General features: G+C 41.1%; 1 protein-coding gene across 1 annotated transcript in view; it reads right to left on the bottom strand.

Annotated features, from left to right (window-relative positions):
- The window catches only part of LOC126457425 (uncharacterized), a 35,394-nt gene extending 17,678 nt beyond the window's left edge, over positions 1–17,716 (bottom strand). Inside the window, exon 1 of the mRNA XM_050093693.1 lies at positions 17,578–17,716. The gene's annotated coding sequence lies outside the window, so the exon portion shown is untranslated. The remainder of the gene's footprint in view (positions 1–17,577) is intronic.
- Between the last annotated feature and the right edge of the window lie 9,103 nt (positions 17,717–26,819).

Below are 26,819 nucleotides of genomic sequence, written 5' to 3'. Positions count from 1 at the left end.
CGAGTCCCGAGTGCTGACCACTGCGCCACCTCACTCGGCGCTTCCTGCCATGTTGGGACAGTTTCTAAATGCCATGGCTCACTTGTGACTGTTGTGCTTAAAAATTGTGCGACTTATGGCAGTTCACATAGAAGTTTTCTCGACTAAGGAAAATACTCATTATATGAAAGAGTTGGAAAGGAGTCGGCCTCATGTTTTGATATGGGCCTGGAAGTCATCACAATACCTGTTCGGACCATAGTTTGTCGAAAGGTGCGTGATTGGAAATTCTTATTTAGATACGTTGAGGACATGCTAAACAACTCAGCGGTCCGGCACACAGTTTTAATCTGCCAAGAAGTTTCATATTAGCGCACACTCCACTGCAGAGTGAAAATTTCATTCTGAGAACAACCCTATCACTGAACTGTTCACAGTAACACATTCTCTGCCCTACCTTCCTAATTATACAAATTCCTAGTCCCGTTTCACCATTTTCTGCTGCTGTTGATATTACCCTGTACTCATCTGACCAAAATTCTTGTCTTCTTACCATTTCACTTCACTGACCACTGCTATATCTAGATTCAAACTTTGCATTTCCCTTTTCAGATTTTATAGCTTACTCCACGCTCTGACTCGTAGAACGTTATCATCTCCTCGGTTCTTCAATCTTTGTCTCATGGTCGCCTCCTCCTGGTACCACTCCGTGAGTAAAAAAAAATCTTACGTAAATGGAAAATGATAAAAAACATCGAAGCACAGCGTGGTACAAAAAGTATGAATAACATGCCTAATCTCACAAGATGACGGTAATGAAGAAGGAAAAACGGCCAGCTGCGTTAGTAGAAATTGCAATCACATACCCACGATTGCAAACATCACCATTAGCTGTAGTCAAGCAATGACTTGCATTCGTAAAATGGTCCAACAACACTATGACAGTGTGTAGTTAAAAACTTCATCGTGAGCGAGGTAGGTTGTAAACCAGCCGAAAGAATTTAAGACCAAAAATCTTAAAAAACTTATACCTGAATCCAAGTAAGCTCTGAACTTATAAAAAAACAAGAGAGGAAGTTGAAACTACAAAGGAGAGAAGTTGTGTTATACCGTTAACTGGCAACTTGCTATATGTAAGAAACAAATCCTTTGTAACTGACAATAGTTCAAAGTAAAAATCTAGAACGTTTGCAGCTAGGTCCAAATAATTAAAAAATATGAAAATAACAAGGGAAAGATGTTGATTTTACAAGACATCGAAGCTACCTTATATACACACATCAAAAACAGTTTTGCATCACCCCGGTTCCTGGAATTCCTAAAGATAGACGCTGACTGTTGATATTCTATTGCAGACACAGTCCGTTTGATTGTACAGAGATGTCACTAAACCCGCCCAACGACATAAACAACCATGCTTGAGCAGCGCCTAATAGACGAATGGAGTCCAACAACCGATCATTTCCAGTCATTCCATCAGGAAGGAGGTACACGGCTCGTGCTGTCTGAAGTTCAACCATGCCTAGACGGTCAATACCGCGGTTCGATCGCATGCCCACTGTTACTTTGCGCCAGGAAGGGCTCTCAAGGGAAGTGTCCAGGCATCTCCAAGTGAACCAAAGCGATGTTGTTCGAACATTGATGAGATACAGAGAGACTGCAGCTGTCGATGACATGCCTCGCTCAGGCCACCCAAGGGCTACTACTGCAGTGGATGACCGCTACCAACGGATTATGGCTCGGAGGAACCATGATAAGCAACTCCACCACGTTGAATAATGCTTTTCGTGCAGCCACAGAACGCCGTGTTACGACTTAAACTGTGCGCTACAGGCTGCATGATGCGCAACTTCACTCCAGACGTTTATGGCGAGGTCCATCTTTGCAACCATGACACCATGCAGCGCGGTACTGATGGGCCCAACAACGTGCCGAATAAACCGCTCAGGATTGACATCACGTTCTCTTCACCTATGACTGTCGCATATGCCTTCAACCAGACAATCGTCGGACGTGTTTGGAGGCAACGTACTGTCCAGCGAGTGCTGTTTTCGGGTGGCATTATGTGGGGCCGACGTACGCCGCTGGTGGTCATTGAAGGTGTCGTAACGGCTGTACGATACATGAATGCTATCATCCGACCGACAGTGCAACCATATCGGCAGCATATTGGAGAGGCATTCGTCTTCATGGACGACGATTCGCGGCCCCATCATGCACATCTTGTGAATGACTTCCTTGAGGATAAAAACATTGCTCGACTAGAGTGGCCAGCAAGTTCTCCAGACATGAACCATATCGAACATGCCTGAGATAGGTTGAAAAGGGATGTTTATGGACGACGTGACCCACCAACCACTCTGAGGGACCTACGCCGAATCGCCGTTGAGGGGTGGGACAATCTGCTCCAACAGTGCCTTGATGAACTTGTGGACAGTATGCCACGACGAATACAGGCATGTATAAGTGCAAGAGGACGTGTCACTGGGTACTAGAGGCACCGGTGTGTACAGCCATCTGGACCATCACCTCTGAAGGTCTTTGCTGAATGGTGGTACAAAATGCAATGTGTGGTTTTCATGAGCAATAAAAAGGACGGAGATGATGTTTATATTGACCTCTATTCCAATTTTCTGTACAGGTTCCGGAACTCTCGGAACCGAGGTGATGCAAAACTTTTTTTGATGTGCGTAGTTCCACAATATCGCCAAATTTGCTGTGAATACCGTAACTAAATGCTACCATTAACTCAACCCAAACACCCGAGGTAGCAGATATATGTTTCCACCATTATAATTCCTTAATGGTTGACATTTCATCCGTATGATAAGTAAACACATATTGTGGCAGGACATTTTTTGGAAATTTATGGTAAGTTCCGATGGGACCAAACTGCTGAGGTCATCGGTTCCTAGGCTTATACACTACTTAATGTAATTTAAACTAACTTACTCTAAGGACAACACAGACATGCATGCCCGATGGAGGACTCGAATCTCCGACGGGGCAAGCCGCGCAAACTGTGGCAAGGCGCCTCAGATCGCGTCGCTACTCGGCGCTTCCCACTGTGGCAGGATACACTTTAATAAAAATGTGGCAACACAGTAAGTTGCATCAAATAGCATTTATTAAGAGCGTTTTACAAGCGGTGTTTAACATTGTTAGAGTTTGATACACATGCCTCCATGTCCTAAAATTAATGCTTTCCTTTCTCAAGGCAGTCTATGATATTCCAAGCAACACTGAGGGTAATGTTTGCCCACACTCTGGTTGAAGTTTTCTGTAAACAGCGAGTGCTGCATTGGAAGGAAGTCTTCAGAGTACTGTCTGAGCTAACTGCAGGCATTGAAATTAACTGCCTACTTGCTGGTGCGGAAGTGAACAATAGCTGGTACGGAACAGAATTAGTGTCTACAGTGGGTCGAGTTTTGAGTCTGTCGGAGGAAGAATATCCATGTCTGCCTGTACAAGGTGGAAGCGAGGTAGTCCACGTTTGACAGCATTCCCTATTGGCTGGTATCCACTCCATCAGCAGACGTACGCACCAGAGGAAGTGACGCAGAAACAGAAAATGTCTGTGTTTGTGAGCGCCATCTCGAGGCTGCTGCGTGGAGCTGAGAGACGTAGGCGAATGGCTGTGCCAATGTGGTGGTGGCCTCTCAAGGTTTTTGTTGCGTACCTCTCGCATGGTACACAACAAGAAGCCTATAATATGAAATAACTGAAGTGTACAATAGGCAACACAGCATAAAGCAGCAACCCGCGAACAAAACGCATGCTCTTTTTATCACAATGTGTTCAGCGTGTTCTGTCAGAATACAGTACGGAACATACAAACGCACAACTGTTTCCTTATAGGTATTGCTCAAAATGCAAGTCATCATGATCACGGCACACTGTATAGCGACACGCGCTGAAGGATTCCAGGTGTTTGGCATACAAGTTCCGTGGCTGCGATGATCCTAGCAGCCAGGACCATGTGAGTATCAACCAGCTACTCGTAAGCGAGGCTCCCCACATGTCCCCAGGAGAAAAGGTTAATTGGTATGGTGTCTCGTGATCGAACTGGCCATGAAGAAGTCCACCACGACCAATCTGCTATCGGCACATCGAGAGCAAAGCTGGTGAACTCGCAGTGGCACATGTCGTACGAAATGTGGGAGGTCATGTGGAGGGAACATTTTCTACACGCGTCTGTTCAACGAATCACGGAGTGGGTAAGATCCATACTTCTCGTAATCAGTGATAATACCAGGCCCTACATTCAAAGCAAACTTCATTTGATAGCATCGACACACCAGAGCGTGTGGATTTTCGTCGTCTCTTGTAAACATGGCCTTGTCTGTAAACAAGACGAAAGCAGGAAAACTGGAGTACTCGGTGCATTGCTGCAGGAACCAGTTTGCAACTCCTCTCTGAAAATGCGAAGTCCACTTTCAGCAGTAAATCAACATTCTGTGGATGACAGAGGTGCAGCTGTTACTCACCTCTAAACAGGTGACTGGGCGGATTGTGTCCTGAGCTCGTCCAACACAACGACTACTATAGGCACGATTGTTACCAATCGTGTGTTATACATGCTCTTCCATTTCGGCTGTTTTAGCACACTTCATACAGCCAGTATTTTCCACACTACAGTACGGAAGGATCCCGTATTTCGTAGGCGTGTATCTACAGATGCCAAATTACCATGATATGGTTGCTGTCGGTACGGAAACGGCTTTGTATAACGTCACTGTGCTGCTATTCCATTACATTCAGTAAACCCACGAGTGCATATCGTCCACCTCTTCATCAATAAACCTATCTACAATACCACCGTTAACGCTGCCGGAAAACAGAACTCTGCATCGAATAGAGGAGTACTGGATGTAGACATGAGGGCAACAAGATAAGGGCACTTCCGTTATCAATAGCACGTACAGTGAGCGAATGGGGACAACACACACAACGCATACCGCCGAAATTTGCACTGTTGTGCAGTATTTTTAGTGCAATACAAAGACAAAAGCTAAGTGGGGTAAGAAACCAATCGAAATTTAGTAACTCTGTAACGAGCAGCCAGAGACCGCTTCTTCTCTCTTACACCAAAATTCACAGAAGGAACCATGAACAACCTCTGTTTGTCAGTGGAGTTCTGTTCCACCCGATAGACACAGAATGTCGCAAGAGGAATGGTCAGTATTGATGGATATGCCAGATACGATCTTTTGAAGCAAAAACCTTCATATATTGAATGGTTTCTAAGATGGAACACATTTAATGTGATTCATATTTATTTTCTGTATTTTTCAGTACAGTGTTAGTTTTATACATGCACAACTGTTAGTAAATTTTACAAAGTGCTTGTGACAAAGTATTAATTGAAAAATACGCACATTCGTATAGAAGCATTAATGCACACTCACACAACAGCAATTATGCTACAGTTCACAATAAATTTTGGACTACTCCATCGTCAGCTTAAATGCATTTGTGTTCCCTTACGAAACCATGTTGTGTTACTTCTGCAGCGTCCATAATCTGACCACATTCACATTTCGTTTGTAAACAACCTCCAACCCATAAACAAAATCTAATGGTGTAGTATCTGACGATCTTGGTGGCCAGTTAATTGTACTACTGCGGTCGATACAGCGATTAGGGTAAGTGCGGCTGAGAAGTTCCCTTACAGGTCGGGTAAAATGTTAAGAGGCTCCATCACACTGGAAGTACATTGCGGTCCACGTGGCCAGCGGAGAGTCCTCAGGGTGTTCAGTTCACTCTTCCAAAGTGACTAAACGCATCAGTTATCCCAAAAGCAAATGTAAATTAAATGTGTTCTATCTCGAAACCATTCGGAATAGGTCTTATGTCCACATAAAGTCTTTTGCTTCAGTGGAGCATTCCTGTCATACCTCTGGATACTGAGCATTCCTTCTGGGCACGCAGTGTATATTAAACACAGCTTTCACATAGATTATCTGTGAACAACTGTTGCCATAAGAAAAAGACGTAAACATGTTTGTGCACAAATATTCCAGCACACCTTCCCCTTCTTCGCTGAATCTGAACGTTTTTCCTATTCGATTAATAAACTAAGTGTAAAATATATTGTTAAATGTGTTAATACCGATTATTATGACATATATGCAGTACATTATGTACGAACGTATGATAAATGTTTGCAGCAGTCCAGTGATATATGCTGTATTTGTGCAAAAACTTTGTGAAACTCTCACAAGCAATGGATGAGTGCTCAATATTAAATAACATTTCGTTTCAGCACCTTCAACGATTCTGAATTCTCTAGCAGTGGCTAGGCAGATTTTCATAGTAAATTTCCCTCTGTTCAAATGGTTCAAATGGCTCTGAGCACTATGGCACTCAACTGCTGAGGTCATTAGTCCCCTAGAACTTAGAACTAGTTAAACCTAACTAACCTAAGGACATCACAAACATCCATGCCCGAGGCAGGATTCGAACTTGCGACCGTAGTGGTCGCTCGGCTCCAGACAGTAGCGCCGAGAACCGCACGGCCACTCCGGCTGGCGAACACAGCAAAAGTTGGCGTGAGCTTCCATCAGCTCAAATCTGAGTACATATTTATACAGTATTTTAACACAATGCAATGCAATGTTCAATAAAAACAGCTCTTTAAGGTATTGTCATTGTATTTTAAACATGCTGCTCACATTGCTAATTGTCATAAATGCACCATCATGCAACAAGCGTCCAAGTATAAGATATATGCTGTACATGCAGGAACTTGCAAATAACTACAACTATAAATTAAAATCTCGTGCGTCAATTGAGCAGCTTCGTAAATGTGTGGAATAACAGCCCGTCGTTAAAACTTGCTTATGTCCATTTCTAATGCGAACACTATTTCGACATCTGATATGTAGACTATATGGGACGTACTGCTCTCTTAAGAGTTACGCACTTGTGTGTGTGTGTGTGTGTGTGTGTGTGTGTGTGTACACAGATTCGTAACGCAGAATGTTACGTGACTGCTTCCCGAAGCATATAGACGACATAAAAATAAGAGCGCTGGCACACTTTGTTTGGTTTCATTCCGTAAAGTCGTACGGGATCATTTTTTGCGTCAAATCGTCAAGTGAAGGCAAAGTTGTCCGAAGTGAAAAGCACGTAATACGAATTATTTCTGATGGAAACTCAAGAACATCTTCCATAGCCTGTTAACGAAACTGGGATACAGAGTACAGTTTGCTAGTATTTTTGTCCCTTAATGAAATTTGTCATAGGTGATTCAAAATGAATGAGACAAAAAGCAAGTATTCTTGTGACTACAGTAATGACAGCAGCACACATACAAGCTGAAAGGTTATGTCTCGCGATTACAACGGATATTCACGGATGTTCGACATGGGTTCCATTTGGGACACAGCAGATACCTGTGCGATACTGCATTTTTTGTCAGACCCTTTTCAACGTAACCAATCAATGGCGTTAAATGCGCCGACTGTCTGGTAGCTTAGCCGATGTATGGACGTACGTAAACCATGTTCTTCAGACACGCTAAAAGAAAAAATTCGTTGCTGTAATTGAGGTCAGTTGAGGCAATAAACAGAGAAAAATCTTCTCGATGTAGGTTATGCCTGCAACGATGGATACTGTAGTTGTTTAAGGCACAGAAAAAGTTATATTTCGGAAAATCACGTTCATTTTCCGGAGAGGCATGCGAGTTTTACGTTCCCCATAGTCTCAAATTACGCTAATTAACTTTGCAATGTAAGTGAAATACGGCTTCGTCAGAGAACACAAATTCATTCACGAAACCATCCACCTCCACACTTGCTTGAAAATAAATTCGTAACTGTCTCCATTAACCCTTGCCCAACAGACGCTTGCGCAACCCACGCCGCACTGCGACACATTCACTTCTCCGCTGTGGCGACGCCTGTTTTCTAGGGCTTCATATCTACACCGTAGGAATGTTTTCTAGCACCTCATTCTCGACGGATAGCCATCCTGTGGTTTTCTTTTCAGATATGCATCCTATCTCCTCGAATTGCTTTCCGCATGTAGATATGTTGTAACGGTGTGGTGCCACTTGACCAAACTTGGTCCGGACCAGTCTTTGGGCAGCGATTATTGATGATTTTTTGCGTATTTTGTAACCCAACACGCCTGTTCTAGCGTAGATACTACAATTTTGAATATTAACACCAGCGATGGACAACAGCCGTGACTTTCTACGGTTTCATTCTTGCTAACCTAAAGCGTGAGACCTAAAATTTCAGTCTATATTTGCATTTCTGAAATAAAGTCATTACTGTGTTCACAGGAGTACTTTCATTTCTACCATTCGTTTTGAATTGCCCTGCATATCTCTGTTTTGAGTCAACTACTCAGTTCATAAAACTGGCACTGGAAATAATAACTGCCTTCACAAAGCTTTAAAGCCACTTACTTTAACGCACAAAGGTGTGCATCGTTTAGAAACATAAATTTTCGAAAACTTTCCAAAAAACGCAAAAAGTGTAACTGCCAAGAAAGTTCAGTTCAATAGCAGCCTAAGGGGAATTGTTTGTGCGTAAGCACCTCCACGTCATTAAAAAATTTCTCCGTAGGGCCCATTGATATACACGAGGGTTGGAACTTTAATAGTGGCAACTATTTATTTATAGCTCGTACAAAATAGATATGTGTTCCAAAGTTATACTGATCTTCAATGCAAAAAATTGTTCAAATGGCTCTGAGCACTACGGGACTTAATTTCTGAGGTGTTCAGTCCCCTAGAACTTAGAACTACTTAAACCTCACTAACCTAAGGACAGCACACACATCCATGCCCGAGGCAGGATTCGAACCCGCGACCGTAGCGGTCGCACGTTTCCAGACTGTAGAGCGTAGAACCGCTCGGCCACACCGGCCGGCCCTGCAAAGCAGGCACGAGCATTGTGTATAACCCGTTGCCAGCGATGTGGAAGTCGTAGGATACTCTTAGCAGTTCCACTTGTGTTGACAGTTCGAGCGGCATGGTCTATTGCCCGACGAATTTGTAGCAGTTCTGAAGCGAATGCCGGTAAGTGTTTCCTTCAGTTTAGAAATCGAGTTGAACTCACGAGGGCTGAAGTCAGGGGAGTGCAGTAGGTGGTATACCACTTAGAAGCCCCATCAGCCAAAGAAATCAGTAACAGCTTCCATTGTACGTTCTTGAGCATGTTCTGCAAAATGATGGTCAGGTCCTGCAGAAAGTGGCATCACTTCTGTCTCTAATCTGGTTGTATGTTGTGTTCCAAAAATATACAGCATAGAGACAGAAATGATAACACTTTCTGCAGGACCTGACCATCATTTTACAGGACAATTCTCAATCACGTACAGTGTAAGCTGTTACTGATTTGTTTGACTGATGGGGCTGCTAAGTGCTATACCACCTACTACAATCCCCTGACTTAAGCCCTCGTGAATTCAACTTGATTTCTAAACTGTAGAAAATACTTCACGTCATGCGCTTGACCTGTCAACACAACTGGAACTGCTGTAGTATCTTACGACTTCCACATCGCTGGCAGCGGGTTATACACAATGCTGGTGACTACTTTGAAGGTCAGTAAAACTTTGAAACACTTATCTATTTTGTACGAGCTGTAAATAAATAGTTGCAACTATTAAAGTTCCAACCGCCGTATTAATAAAATCAAACAATGAGAGAGCTACGTCACATCTGAATTCCGCGCATCTTCAGTGCAGTAATGTGGTCAGTGCAAATAAGTGTTCTACACCGATTTTCACTTTCATGATGCCTGCATACAATAACAAAAAAATTATCACACAAACCTCTGTGTACTCTAGATTTGCACATTTTGTGACGAGTTTGTTATTTGCTGTTAAATGAATACGTGTTTAAGTTGTTACGTTTCATTCCACATTCATGAATTCCGTTTTACTTAGAATCTGTAGATCAGACACAGGCATACCTCTCTTTTTCGTGAATATACCTTGTGAAAGTCTACTCTCTTATTATATGACTCCTTTTATACTTCCTTGAGGACCTCGTCGCTATCGATCTGCAGCGGAAGAAAATGTTTCGAATCTAATCTCCCGATCCATGAACATGGTTTCCCTCACTGATGTTCTTGGTTGAAAGGTTCTCAGTTTTCTTGGGACTCTCCACAAGTTCATCAGAGACAAGTCTCTGACGAACTTGTGAAGAAATTGAGGCCAAGAGCACCAGTCATGAGTGCTATCAGCTCTTATATATACTGATTGCCAAAGTACTTACCTAAATTATTGTGAACTTACAGCTGGCTACTGTAGACACCACATTAAAAATTCCCAAATGTTTTTATATGTCATTAAGCAGATGATGATATGCCCAAGTGAAATTGTGGTCAGCATCGACGTGGTTCCGTTTTCACGTAAGTACTGATGAAAGAGACATGACTGGTGGAACAAATATGGGTTTACCACTTTCTCCGACCATATCTAAATTTTTCATGGAGGGCTGTCAACAAAGAGCGTAAAATAGCGGCCCTCACCATCCACCCTGCTCATCAGATATGCTGACGATCTGTTTTAATTTGGTCACATGGCAGTGAAGCGCCACAGCGGATGATTGACTATGAATGGTATACATATGACGGTAGCAGAAAGAATTTTTTCACGCAGTAGAAAGGCAGGTTGCCTGTTGCGTAAGTAAAAGAAAAAATTCGAATTCGTTGTTTGTTGAACTCAATATAAAGGACTGATGGCCAGTTATATAAATGTGAAGAGAAAAGCCGATGTGTTGATTGATTAAAATGATGAGTGTATGTAGGCTGCCAAGGATGGGAGTATCACGGAATGCCAGCATTTGGGGCGGTGCATAGGAGTAGGTTTGTGTGGGTGGATGCTCGAGGACAATTTGGAGAGACTGAAGAGGTCATGTGGTTCTGAACCAAGCCTTAGGATGTAGGTGCGGGGGGGGGGGGGGGGGGGAGGGGGCGGAGGGAGTGGGGAGGAAGGGAGCCTTGACAAGGGAGGAAGGGCAGGTTCTCTTAGATCTGTTAGGATGGGTATATACCAGCGTGAGTTACATTTACAGGTAAGGTGAGGCGATTAAAGTTCATTTGGAAGAGGACGTGGAGAGTGTGGAGGTGTTGTGTTGGCGAATATGGTGGTAGAAATGCAGCAGAATATCAAGAATGGAGATCAATAGGGAAAATGGTGGGTGGTTAGCGTATAGTTTGCGGGTAACGCACTACATTCGGAGGTGTCCAAGATGGAAGAGCAGGGCGAGGAAATTTATAACTTGGTAAAGACTTCGTATAGGGAAGGGTAAGTGGGTCTGATGGGTCTGAGCAGAGTGCGCGGTGTTCGAGGATGTGTAGGGTGTGATGAAAAAGGACCGGAAATCCATGCAACGTTTGTGTAGGGGAGGATGTGACAGATCAGGGATTTATAGGTATGCAGGATTGTGGAGGGGTGCAATCCCCACGTTTGGCCAGTTAGTAATTTTACAAATTTTATTCTGTAACGGGCCTCCTGTTGAGTGGTTAGTAGATGGGGCTTTCATGTTAGTTGGCTATCAAGTATTAGTCCACGGTATTTTAGTGTGTTAGTTAATTTGGTAGAATGGTTGTAAATTATGAGGTAAAAGTTGTGGGTGTGAAAGTTGTGTGTGGTTGTTGCCTTGATTTTGGCATGGCTACTTTTGACTAACCACTGGTCGCTTCAGAAGATGAAATGATTAAGATGGAGCTGAAAGGTTCTTTGGGATTTCTGGACGGTTGGGTACAGGGCTGGGAAGGCGGAGTAATCTGCATACTGGAGGAGACGAGCAGCAGGAGGTAGCTTTGGCATATCAGCGGTATAGAGGACAGACGGGAGAGGAGAGAGGATAGATCCTTCGAGCACAACTGCAGTGGGGAAAAGATATGTAAATTGGTGTTGTTTACGGTGACGTAAAAAAGCCGATTAGGGAGAAAGGATGCAATGATGCAGATTTAATCAATGGGAAGTACAGAGACTTACAGTTTAAAGAGAAAGGCAGAATATTATACATCGTCATATTGAATCCGAGTAGTCAAGGGAAGGCACGATTCGGTTACGATTGTGGACGAGGCCGCAATCAGTTACTATTGGTTGCCTTTTACAGTTACACACATTTATTTTTAAAACAGTAATTTCAGACCCAACAATACATTTGAAAAATGCCACACGTTATTAATGAGGAATAAACGACTGTGTAAATAATAATGTTTTCAGCGCGTAACAATTTAGCAAATCACCATAAAATACAGATACAAATAATGTTTAGAGAAACAAAAAACAAGCCACTATGATCACGGCTGAAGGCATTACAAGCCAAGAATGGCAAAAATTTAAGAATGATTACGAACTCGCTGCAGTTTACAACTTACAGATATTGAAATATTAAAAGATAAGTGGCCACAAACACAGAAAAAGGTAACAGACGCCAGGAATGGCAGTAAATAAGGTTTTAATGCTTACTTCTAAAACACAAATACCAAATTATTTTTTGAAAGCAAATGACCACAATCACGGCTGAAGGCCTAACACGCCAGTAACGGCAATAATATTAAAAAAAATTGAAATCTGCTGTAAGATAGCAAATACAATAGCAAAAGTTAATTAAAAAAACAAGCAACTGATCCAGACGGTGCTCCAGGAATCGACCTCTGAGAAGGTCCGACAACAAACACTTTCGCGAGCGATGAGATAGGCAGCCAAGAGTTGCATTCACTTCACAAGATGGTAACTCAGACTAGTGGCAGTCTAATTAATGACTAATGATAATCTTGCTGAAGCTACCTGAAGTCCGATATACCAAATGCGACGATATAACAATACGCCAAAGCATGAACCGGTGGTCAGCACTATGTCTGCAGAATACTGTGTTTAGAGCACCCGGAAAGAGAAAGAGACCACTGCCACATTTCCGTCCGATTCCACAACCCGAAAATCTGAACAAACAAGTCAAGTACAGAACACCAGACAAACTAACAGTAACTAAAACGCCACTCGATCTGCGTGCGAGGCAAAACCGAAATGTAACCAACCAGAATCAGCAAACCACGCGTCATTGCGGAAACAATCACAAAGCGAGCCAAAACCAAGTATCAAATGAGTGACATCAAATTCATTAGGCACACAAACGCACACTGAACTTACTGTGACAACTCTGACAACGGTTGGCAAAATGAAACATATCTCTTCACTGCTTTGTTAATTCACAGTTGAGTAACCACACCGACTAATCACTGAGCCAAGTGCTTTTAACACAGTAGGGACTTCAAGTACTAACTGGTACGCAGATCCACCAGACTGCGCATAACGGCGCGATGATTATCTGTCAAAACATCACACACGTATTACGGGGCCCAAACGGGTGACTGACTCCTCTATACTTGGATTGAAATGCACTCATCTTAAAGCTTGCTGGATCCAGTTTACGACGAGGTCGTGCACTCTCGTGACCACAGCCCTTCTATCGGGCAGTCCAACGTGCCGCCGCCAGCGATCCTGGCGTATTCTGGCACTGTGCGGACCTGGCTCCTCCTCAGTCCCCAGCCGAACTGGCACACTCACACGACACGGAAAAACAACGACGTCGCCCCAAAGATAGGGCAACACTTACTACATATCGATAACCGCCGCTGCTGCCACTAGTGGACAGGCAACGCATGCGAAACGAATGACACCAGTCAAGACTAGAAGACGACAAACAACCTCAACCATGCCAACTAAAGGATACAGTCTTGGCCTCCAACAGAACCAACGCGAGCCGCAGCACGGCTCGCATATGATTTATCGAGATGAAAAGAGAAAAATATGGCGGATTTGCAGTTGTTGATTTAGTGGGATCGGAGATAAGTAAGGTACACGAGATCGTTATCAGAGGAGCCACACTGTTGGACAGGAATTGGCAGGTGTTGGTGTAGGTGTTTACGTACGCGTTAGTATAAGACGCACAAAAACCTTGCTAAGACAGAGGTGTAGCTGATGGAATTTTTGGAGGGTGTGTCGCTGGTAGGTTTGTTAGGTTTGAGGAAGAGGTGGATCGAACGGTTTTCCATGGCGCACATTAAAAACACGTGTGAATGATTATATTATAAAGTGTGACGAGAATTACCAGTAAGGAGAGGAGGCGCTGGTTCAGGTGCCTGTAGGTTCTGTAGTTGTGACTAGGAGCAGTGCTTTGTTTTTTTTTATTCAGTATATGCCGAATATCAGCGGTAGCTGAACACAGCCTGTTAAATAAGTACAAAATCACAAGATTATGTTTGAACAAACCAAATTCTTGCTCACGCATTAAATTATCTGAACTTTGTCATCAGGGAAGCAGTTATTTGAGAAGAACTTTAATAGACACACTGGCCATACACTTAGCAATTCATGGAAGCTTGCACTTGATAAAGAAAGAGCACAGAGGATTACTTCTCATAGTTTAGCGCCTCATGTAAGCGGCTAGGCTGTAAAGGACGCTGGGCAGTAAGTGCAGACGTGAGAAATGGGCACAGCGGGCGCCACCTCAATATGCGCCTCTCCGTGACGTAATGCAGCCGATCAGAGGCCGTCATCTGCGCATAGCCGTGGCAGTTTCGCCAGGTTACAACTGTCAGACGTAGCACTTGACGAGTATCTATTAATACGAAATCATCGGAAGCTTGGGATTTTATCTGAATTTGATACGACAAATATACATGTAACTTTTTATCTGGCGTCTCCATGGAGAAAGATAACGTAGCACCTTTATACCTCGCTGCGCTGTCAGATTTCCGTAAAACATTATGATCTAATCTATTTTTTCTAAGGTTTATTGCAAAGTAAATACATACAGTATAATTATTATCCAGCTTAGGTTCGACTTATAGACGTATTTTCGTGTGTAGCGATGAAGGCTAAGATGTTACTGTACACTTGATCAATGAAGAATATTTAATGTTATTGTGCAATCTTTCGCAGCCCTCAAAAATAATTCGTTTTAGACGAGATATGCGTAATAAAAAGATATATGTTGACTTAATACCTCGTGAAATATGATAAATACATACCACATTCAGTGAATATGTGCCTGATGTATAAATTATCTATAGTGCAAAGAACTAAAATGACATGTAGGATATTGTGTAGATAAAGTTTAAGTTTATCAAGCGATTGAACAATACAGGTTCCCTCACAAAGTTCATGGACATGTACGCATAAACAGTTGCACGAAAACTATTTCCTCAATGTGCCTCCAACGAAATCGTCAATGGTAAGCCTATGGCTAAAAAAGTAAGTAGTTTTTTTTCACATGTTCCTACAGGAGATGGTATTGATCAGAATTACAAGGAATTACACATATGGTAATTATTTACTCAAAATATGGGGCATTTTACTTGTGACGAATAGTGTATTGTACGAGGCATGAATTTCAAGAAATGGCATAGTAAATTACCACATAACAAAATTACGCATGTGTGGATAGTTGTAAATCGTCGAGCAATCATGTAAGTGAAGCATTATTGTCATTTTTTGGGAAAAAAGGGTTGATGGCAGAATGTTAAGGCCTTACACCGTTCCACGCAGATTAACGGGTGCTGTCTATCATCGATATCCGTGCGATGAGTTACTAGAGCTACTGAACAATATACCCTTGAGGAAAGACCACGGCTATAATTTTTTTATGACGGGACACCACCCCATTTTCCGTGGATCGTGTTACGGTATCGCTCCACAACGACGATGGATTGGTAGTGTGGCCTTCCCGTTCATCAGACATGAGTTCATTGGTTTTCCGGCTGTCGAGACATCTAAAGACATCGGAATATGCCCAGTCAATTGATAGCGTGTAAACATTACAGAAGTGTGTGACCGATGGATGAGACGCAATTCGAGTGGAGTAAGGTGTATTTGAGAGTGCTTGATTCACTGGGAAGCAGGGCTCTAGGATGTGTCAGTATGTGTAGTAACCAAACGCAGCACTGCCTATAGTGTATACATCTCCATAACAGACAGAAGGGAATGAGAAGACAGACTGGCCAAAAATGCAACGTGTATTAGTTTCTAGGCATTTATTTTCAGAAAGTTTTCTCCTGGTCTTGAGCAGTGCTACCTCCTGTGTAAAAACGTCATACTTTGTGTGGACTTTTTCTGGTCGCATTACTCACAGTCCAGAAGCAAACGAAATGCACGTAAAGAAATGCTACATTTCACTGTGTTGGATAACATATTCAAGAAAGTTTTTGCAGCACGCTATTAACCTTTAGCAGCAGATTTCTCGTACATTGTGCTCTGCAGGAACTCTGTTCCACTGGAGGAGGCCAGGGGGATTGTAATGTGCAGATAAAGCACTTTCTACTGTATAAGCCTTGCTTATCGCATTAGAAAGTGGCTCCGTGCAGAGATTGATAGGAGAGCGTGGAGGGGATGAGGTTTGCGTAAGAGTGGAGGAATGAGGAAGCGAAATCCGTATCCCTAACAGTGCTTCTTTTGACTACGTTACATCTTTCTATACGCTCAAATCTATGAGGAGAATAATCTACTAAAAAGTACATTAGAAACTATTTATTTATACCTAGGAACGGTTCCAATCCCCAAAATCCTTCACGATGTGTCATTCACAGTTGTTAAATCCAATAGATGCTCTGTTCAGTGCCTTTGTTAAGCATAATAAGCTCACATAAATCAAGTTGTGATACTAAATAAAGCAAGCACTTTATTACTGTTGTGAAATACTTTTCTCACTGAGTTAAATGTCAAAACTTTGTGAAACATTGTGATGATTACAATGTAATCCATTTTAATGTGTGTTAATTCCTAGGGGACCAAACTGCTGAGGTCACCGGTCCGGGCCGGCCGGTGTGGCCGAGCGGTTCTAGGCGCTTCAGTCTGAAACCGCGCAACCGCTCACGTCGCAGGTTCGAATCCTGCTTCGGGCATGGATGTGTGTGATGTCCTTAGGTTAGTTAGGTTTAAGTAGTTCTAAGTTCTAGGGGACTGATGACCTCAGATTTTAAGTTCCATAGTGCTCAGAGCCATTTCACTGGTCCGGTAATCCATTTTTCTAATTTTTATTGCAAAAGTGAACACATACAGCTTAATAGTTATCCAGTCCATGTTTTCGAGTGTAATTCCGAGTTTAATTGGTTGAAAAGATGCTACTGTAACACTTTCGCAGGTAAAACATCTAAAACTCATTATTTTAAACGGGATACGCGTTATAAAAAGGAATACGTTGGCTTAAGTTACAGTTAAATATGAGAAATACATTCAAAATTCAGAAAATATGTCTGTGATGTATGGATCACTTATAATGCAAAACAAATTTAAAACAATGTGTAGAATATGGTGTACATACCGTTAAAGCTTAATAAGCGATTGCGCAACGCAAGTTGTCCCACATCGTGTCTTGTCATTTTCGTATTATTAAGAGCATGATAATTATTTGCCTCTCGCGATTTCAACGAAGCGTTCAAGGATAAATCTATGGCTAAGTACTAATTATTTTTTGAAACGTTGTTTCACTAAGCACATATGGGACATTTTCCCAGCGCTTTATTCACGCACTAGTCCGTAAGAAATGCAATGCCCATAACAAACTGCTGCATTTCATTGCAGTGTATACCATAATTAAGAAGTGTTTTATAATACAGCACTTACCTTTATATGTAAGTAAGAAATATGAGCATCACACTTGAGTCTCAGAGTTTTCGCAACTTTTTCTCCAAGAGGTATGTTGTGCTAGAGAACTCCGGTGGTAGTCTGATGGCCTGATACAGGACGTTCCACTTTCCAAGTGTTCTTGGCACTGGACGTCGGCTCCAGCGCATTGTGGGGCGAGGAGGCATTGTGGGGGGGGGGGGGGGGGGGGATGGGGGCAGCGATAGGGAACTGTGGAAGGGATGGGGCTTGCGTAAGCGTTCGAGGCCGAGAGGAGGCAAGTCATCTTGCGTTGTCGTTGTCGTGGTGCTGCCGACGGCTGTCAGGCTCATGTGGCCACTGGGTATCGTCCTATACGTTCAAATATGTGAGGAGAATAACAAACGTAATCGATTTCGATTGCTCGTCTACTACAGGGAAATATTTCTTCACAAGTGACGACGCTGCTTCGGCTGTTACACTGCAGTACATCTACATCTACATCTATATTTATACTCCGCAAGCCACCCAACGGTGTGTGGCGGAGGGCACTTTACGTGCTACTGTCATTACCTCCCTTCCCTGTTCCAGTCGCGTATGGTTAGCGGGAAGAACTGAAACGTCCCCTTTGAACAATTATACACGACTGTGCTTAAACTGACACACAATATTTTTTAGCGCAACGCAATCTGACTTTCAATAACCCCTACAAAAGAATGGCCCTGACTAACATTAACCTATACGTTTCACAAATCACTTACCTCACAAAAGTCTTGGTTACTCGAACTACTGCAATACAGCGAGCGCCACTACTGCCAGTTAAATAAAAGATTCAAACTACGGAAGGTACTAACTACTGATAGGCATAGTTAGCAAATGAAAGATTTTAATAGAGAACAAACAATGTATTTACCTTAATAGTTATCAAAAGTCATAATATATATAGCAGTTCATGACATTCAGTCTTACAAATTTCAAAACTCCGCCATCTCTCTCCCCACATCCACCACTGCTGGCGGCTCACCTCCAACTGCGCAACGCTACGCGCTGTTCGCATCCAGCTGCCCAACACTACAATAGCAGACAACAAAGCAAACTAGCCACAGACTGCACATAGCACAGCCAGTGATTTTCATACTGATTTTCATACACAGTGCTACGTAACGTTGCCAATAAGAAAACATAAACAACCTACTTACATAGCCCCCATGCTCCCCACAAAAAATTTTACAAAATGTTTTGGGCAGTGGCCAATAATGATTTGAAGAAATTTTTCATAATTACAATAACAAAGATATCAAATGCACACACTTACTGATACAATGTTGGTCAAGAGCTAAAATTTTGTCACAGTCCATAAAGACAGTCCTGATCATTCAACACAGTAAAATTGCAGTGTTTTTCTCAAAGTCTGAGCAGTAAAAGAAATTGTACACGGAAGTAGTGGATTTCCATGCAGTCTAGAAGAAGTAGTGTTGTCCTCCAACGGAAAGACAGTGCTGACTCTTGACATGCAGATAGGTAATGGGCCACAACAGAGCAAACCCACAGCAGAGTCATTCGAAGTTTTGAAGAATATTGGTAGGTAGGTCATCACAGAGCAGACCCACTGTAGTCCTGGTAGAGATTACGGTATTGGTGGGCCACCAGAGGTGCAGACCCACTGCAGTCCTTGTAGAAATAATGGTAATGATGGATCATCAAAGGTGTAGACCCACTGTAGTCCTTGTAGAGACGGCCAGCAGCCATCTGTTGCGACTGTGCAGGTGCACAATCACCATCGAAGAGTCCATAAACCACCACTTGAGCACTCACAAACTTTTTGGTGTGTCCTTAGAACGAGCAATGCTGTTAACCAGTCCCTTGCTGAGTTATTAACACACATGCAAACACTAACAGTCCTCTTTTTTTCACATATTGTGCATATACTATGGCCAACAGAAACGTGTGCAGTGAAATGAATGCATACAAGTTACTTAATTTGCTGAACTGGTGTCAATTCCAATATTATAACATGAGAATTCAATAACAAAGGTGCAAAAAACATCATTAAAGAACATCACAATACAGTTAACATTTGTGGTAATGCAGGCTTTACAAAAGAATAGAAATAAACATATACACCAGTGTTACAAGAATTATGACATAAGTACATACATTAAAGATCAGAATAACTTTTGAAACATCAACTTCACACATGAGCATTAAAACAAAACAGAATAAATAATGTCTAAACATCTTTACAAAGTAAATAACATATTATTAATGCCAATTATATTAGAGGATAACAGTATTCCTCATCATAGTGAATGTAGCTTAGTATTAGAAGAGAAAAAAATTCTATGAAACAGTACACAGAGACAGGAAGAAAACAAATACACAAGGGTACACAAACACATAGCATCATAATATAAAAGGAAAGGACAGGGTTTGTTTTACTGCAGTATTTTGCAAACAAAATTTTCTTTACTTCTTGGAGATCTCCCTTCATTCATCATTATTCCCAAAAAGTCCTATCTATAACTCTTTTCTGTATTCTAACCATATTTCTTTCAAAATAATTATGGCTCATTGTACAATACTCATTTTGGCCCAAATCGTTTTCATATATTCTCAATGCTTTCTTTCCCTATTCTCCATAGTTAGGTTCTTATATAGTCTACCCCTCTTAAGCTAACTTAAATCTACTGAGCTCAGATATATATACAAAGGGATGAGGCAATGCAGCAGCACAAAACAATTAATGCAAACAGCAATGACAAAAAAATACAAATTGGCAAAGCTAGCAGCAGTAAATCTAAATTATCAGAGCAATTGCAATATTAAAACTAATATAAAGCAATGCGCAGCAAACAAGAAAAATAAATCCATAGTAAAACTGGCTTAACAGAGTAATACAAAGTCAAATTCAGTAACATTATGCCTGGCAAACAGCAGCAGCAAATGCAATAACTTGTATCTAAACATGACAAAGCTCAAGCAGAAAAAATATTACACTAAAGATGGCCATGTCTAATACCTATGTCACATCTTAATACTAGAGTGATGCATCACAATTTATTCTACAAAATAAATTACCAAGTACTTGAAAAGAAAATTATGAATACAGTTCCTGTGAAGGTAAACGTCTTTTTGTGCTCCCTCATTTTTTTGAAAAAAATTATTATTTACTCAATCTGTAGACAGAAAATATTTATATTAGTACATCTACAAAATTTTATTTTAACCAATTCTGCAGTGCAGCTAGAAACTAGATATTAAACAAAATAGGCAAATGTATATATAAAGCAACATATGAAATGTCATTCACTAGGCAAATGGCGTCTCGCACGGCAAAAAAATCTCTCAACTAGAAAGACAATAGATGTAAAAATGTTTCTCATTATTTCATTAGGCATTTTAGTAAATATCATAAATTAAGAGCTCCACAGTATAATCATACGTTTTCAAGTTTGAGCGTGTCGTATTTGCGATGCTTTCTACAAAGATATGTCAATAGCGAGGATAATGGCCGCCTTTTTTTTTCTACCTGTGCCTCTGAAAGGCACACACTAATGCTTTTTTCCAGGCGACTGTCGTGCAGCTGGGTGCCCATGACGCATTACGTGCAGGTAGTCACTTAACTTTCTTACCAAAATATTTATGACAACAGTTTGCACTACAGTGACAGTCTCATATAAAAATTTCACAGGTCGAAAATTTGCGTTACAAATGTGTAGAAACACAATCCTGTATATATAACAGTGTCCAAAAAATTTTCAGTGGCATTGTGATACATTCACGCATATACACGCATTTCATACCTCTTAAAGTACGATTCTTGGTTTCCAACATCCTTTTCATAAATCAGAGTCCCTAACCACTACTCCTCATTCCTTACCTTATTACACATGTACATCGACACGTCAATCTTGCAGCGACACTTCAATATTTCATCGTAATAAATACATAGCATAATCAAATTCCTCATATAGCATCAGCTTATTGATCATAAACATACCTCAACAGGATAATACACATTGTCATCGTAATAATATCATAAAAACTCAGCCAAATCTCAAAAACGTCGTAGCTTTCTGCAATAATTTCAAAACATAAAAAAAATTTTCTGCTCATGTCAAAAGTGTCATCTGCCTCAAACGTACTTTAAAAATCATGATCCCATACCAAATACATCATACGAAGCTCTTATAGTATAACAATGGTTCCGAAAAAATATGAACAGTTCACAAAGTACAGACAAAATACAATTTCATAAGTGTGAAATTATCCAACTGTGTAATTGCGTAAATGTGTCACTGACGTAGTAAATAAAAAAATGTTTGTCTCTCAGTTAAATGATCAGATAGCTGTGTAATTTATGTGTTAGAGAAATATGGCACCGAAGTGTAAAGTTGTATAAGCAAATACCATATTAGCTAGGGCTCCTTGTGCTTGTCAAACACATGGTACATAAAGTAGGCGTGTACCCCCCTGAGGATTAATGTAATTATACCCTCAGGTGATACAGATTACAGCAATGGAATGAAATGTATCACGGAAAAACTTTGTATCATTGTACTTCAAACATCTTTAAAAATAAATGTTTTAAGTACAAAATTAATCACTCAAATACGTGTGCTGTAGCGCTAAACTGTGCGTCTTGTTGTAAGATAATCTCTGTGGAAATGTCGTAGTTATCGTCCTCTGAAAGCTAAGTTCTGCAGAAGTCAATGTACTTGCCTCATGATAAACAAAAGTGAAATGCTTTGCGTATAGATATCTTAGTTATTACGCTTATTGCCGTGATGAAGAAAGTATTGTGCTGTAACGTATTGTTGTGCTACGGAAAAGGCTGTCTCCTTGTAGCTATACCACAAAAGTAACTACTAAAACATATTTTACTTTCCAGAAGAACTCAGAAAAACTGTGCAGATGTAAAACAGAAACACCTCAAAAGCAACATTGTAAATGGTCACTCATTAGTAGCGTCGTGATAAAATCGTGTAGCTGTCACATAAACTAACCACTGTGTCATCTGGTATCTCACAGAAAGTACTTTAAATCCAGAATGTATTTTCAAGTAAACCAAAATGTTGCATTAAAATCTCATTAGCAGTACTGGTAAATGTTCTAAGTATGTGAGCCTTATAGTCGTTACGTAATTGTGCAACTAACAAGCAAGAATGTACACACACAATAACACTGTGTCGTCTTTCACAATAACAATGCATTCGTAATTTATGTTTAAATAAGTTCTCTTGGTTCTTGACTGGATATTTAACTTCAAACATTGTTGAATATTAACAGATTTTAAGTGTGACAAATTGTACTAGTAGCATGAAGTGAAACGTTTTATGGCAAAGACTAAGTAAAAAAGCAGATTATCTTTCAATAAACGGTTTTACATGTGAAATGTGGTGCAAGCCTTTACTCTTACTACTATGCAGAGTTCCAGCTTTAACGGAATCATCGTGTGATATATGTCGGTAAAGAATACTGAAATTTTTCTCAAGGTTAGCATCTACGTTATCTTTCTCTGAACCAGCTGGCGCACGCGGCTGCCTGCGGTGCGAGTCATTGTCTGTCTCTTTGTTGGGGCGCGTCGTTATTGGGATTAGGAGACCTAACTTCTACAAATTCACCTTGTCGAGAGTGCCCTGCTCTGTTTGAATCTCGCCAGTTCTGATGCAATTCAAGTCTTTCGTTACGATTATATCATCTGTCGTCATGTCTGTAGTTCCTGTAGTTTCTTTCTTGTCGGTTAAGTGGTGGAGAATTACTCCCTGAATTATCACAGCACGGCGGACCGTTGCGTCTGTCTCCTATGATAATAATTATTTTGGTTCCCATATTGTCTGTTTCTCTGATTGTCTCTGTCATATTCATTACTACGGAAATCGGATCTTTCTCTCTAACTATTATTCTGCCAACGGTTGTCATATGGGTGGTGTCTGTTTTGGTCACGATTTGTGTTGTAAGAACAGCCTTGTCGTATATTATTTCTGTCATCGCACAATTGTGACAGATGTGACCTGTAATTGTTGTGCTCCTGTTTTCGCGTTCCGTGATTGTCAGTGTCAATTTCCAGTTCTTGTAACAGTCCCTGAAAAGCTTCAATGTCGTCTTTGCAACGTCCTGCTAAAATAATATGTTGTAAATGTTCAGGCAATTTGATTAAGCAAATGCGGATGAGTTCTGAGGGGCTGTATGGGTTTGACAGGTACTGATTCTTGTGCAACATGTCTTCAAAATATTTCACAAGACTGGAAAATTCAGATTGTTCGAAATGTTTCATCATTATGATGCTATTTTTTACTCGGTCTTGTGTAGCTTGAGACCAATATGCTGAGAGGAAGGCATGGTAAAATTCTCCTTCACTGTGGCAATCGTGAATGACCGATCACATTCTTACAGCTGGTTCATTCTCTAAATAGCCGCACATAAATTCTAATCTGTGCTCTAATGACGAGTTGGGAGGAAAACAATGAAAGAATTGATGAAGCCACACTTGTGGATGAATGTCGTTCCCAGAACTCTTAAATGTTTTGAATTTACGTGTAGTAATGAAGAGCTTATAGTCAAAATCATCGTGTCGGTAAGTCGTATATCAGTCATTGTTACGTCGTGTCGGCGCTTCCATCTCAAAATTCGGTGCAACTTGCCAATTTCTTTCATAATTTCCGAAATGCCCTGTGTTATTATTTTGTGGCTTTTCCGTATTTCTAAGTCCCTCTTCCCGTGTTGGAGCGCGAGTGTCCTCTGAAATATGTAATTTTTGTATTACTTGTGGCAACTGATCTTGTACTTCCCGGATTTCTCTTTTGTATTGCGTATGAATTTTATTCTGATTTTGTTTGAATTTCTTAATTTGTTCATACTCTTCTGTGTCAGTGATGGCTACAGGTCTTGTGTCATTCAGATCATCATCTACCTTTGCAGATAAGTTAGTGAACTGATCTGAACGTTCGGCTACTTTATCTGTTAGTGAAATTATTTCCTCTGTGTGTTTTTCTGAACCAAGTTTCAGAGTGTCCATTTGTGTTGAAATCATATCTGCTGTGTCCTTTAAGTTTTCCTGAGTTTTTGCAAGTTGCGTAACCGAATCGGTAGATGCAACTGAGTCAATTTTAGCTTGCAAGGTGTCGTGATTTTCATGAACAATAGTTTGCAGTTCTTTTATGGCTGCTTCGTGATTCTGTAATGCATTTTCATGACGCGAAAAAATAGGTTGGAAATGCTCAAAAATTTGTGTTTTTACGTCATTACAGACTTTTAGACATTTCGATTCAATGTTATGTAACTCAGTATTTAAAACTTCACGTGTTTGTTCAAGTGTGGTGTCTAACTTCCGAAGATTTTATTCCATTGTGTCTAACTGTTGCTGTGTTTGTCTCTGGTGTTGTTCCATTGTGTCTAACTTTTGAAGATGTTGTTCCATTGTGTCTAACTTTTGAAGATTTTGTCCCATTTGTTTCTGATTTTGTTCAAGCATTGTGTCTAACTTTTGTAGCCTTTGTCCCATTTGTTGCATTAACTGTAATAACAGTGCACTGGTGTCTGAAACATGTTCCTCAGTGCTATTCGGCAGTGCATTTGAACCGGCAATATTCGCATTTTGAAAAGTAGAAAATGTGTCTTGATTTATTTGAGAAAACGGTGAGGACGCAAAACCTGAATCTACAGTATTTGCAAGATTGTGTCGTGTCATTTCGGATTCCTGAGGCGAGCTGTTGCCGACCGATCGATCGACAATGCTTCCCTGTTCACTCATTGTTTCACTGCCTACACCATTATTTGCAGCTCGCTCCATTTCCCTATGCACAGTTACCAAATTACTACTTTGGACATTAGTTAATTCATTACATGGTGCCGCTAACACATTGCTTTCGTCTTCACTGTCATTTGTCAGTCTACTTTGGAGCCTAGTATTACGTTTTTCACACGCCATTATTGTCACAATATTTCATACAACACATAAAAACACAATTTGAAGAGAAAAAATAAGAGAACACATTAACATAGCACTGAAATTAATATCTAGTTAATTGCAAGCGCAGCTGCGAAATACTTGGTGCAAATTTACATGCGTGCCACACCTGTTTTAATGTACAACAATGAAAGACTGCAACTACAAAGGAGATTCTCTCTACAATTACGCGCTAGCAATAAACAAAATCTACACTAATTACACAAACTACAAGAAAAAATCAGAAGATTCCAGTTAGGTATCCTCGGCTAAGGGTCGACATATGAAACGTCCCCTTAGAAAAATTATACATGACTGAGTTTAAACTGACACACAATATTTTTTAGCGCAACGCAATCTGACTTTCAATAATCCCTACAAAAGAATGGCCCTGACTAACATTAACCTATACGTTTCACAAATCACTTACCTCACAAAAATCTTGGTTACTCGAACTACTGCAATACAGCGAGCGCCACTACTGCCAGCTAAATAAAAGATTCAAACTACGGAAGGCACTAACTACTGATAGGCATAGTTAGCAAATGAAAGATTTTAATGGAGAACAAACAATGTATTTACCTTAATAGTCATCAGAACTCATAATATATAAAGCAGTTCATGACATCCAGTCTTACAAATTTCAAAACTCCGCCATCTCTCTCCCCACATCCACCACTGCTGGCGGCTCACCTCCAACTGCGCAACGCTACGCGCTGTTCGCATCCAGCTGCCCAACACTACAATAGCAGACAACAATGCAAACTAGCCACAGACTGCACACAGCACAGACAGTGATTTTCATACTGATTTTCATACAGAGCGCTATGTAACGTTGCCAATAAGAAAACATAAACAGCCTACTTACATAACGACTGCCGGAAAGCCTCTGTGGGCGCTCGAATGGCTCTAATTTTACATTCGTGATCTCCTTGGGAGGTATAAGTACGGCGAAGCAATATATTCGATAGCTCATTCATAAACGCGACCTCTCGAAACCTGGACAGCAAGCTACACCGCGATGCAGAGCGCCTCTCTTGCAGAGTCTGTCACTTGAGTTTGCTAAACATCTCCGTAACGCTATCACTCTTACCAAATAACCCTGTGACGAAACACACCGCTCTTCTTTGGATCTCCTCTATCTCCTCTGTCAACCCCACCTGGTACGGATCCCACACTGATGAGAAATACTCAAGTATAGGCCGAACGAGTGTTTTGTAAGCCACCTCCTTTATTGATGGACTACATTTTCTAAGGACTTTCCCAATGAATCTCAACCTGGCACCCGCCTTACCAACAATTAATTTTATGTGAT

The sequence above is a fragment of the Schistocerca serialis genome, chromosome 2, assembly GCF_023864345.2.
Source record: "Schistocerca serialis cubense isolate TAMUIC-IGC-003099 chromosome 2, iqSchSeri2.2, whole genome shotgun sequence".
NCBI lineage: Eukaryota > Metazoa > Arthropoda > Insecta > Orthoptera > Acrididae > Schistocerca > Schistocerca serialis.
This window is presented reverse-complemented; position numbering and strand designations above follow the sequence as displayed.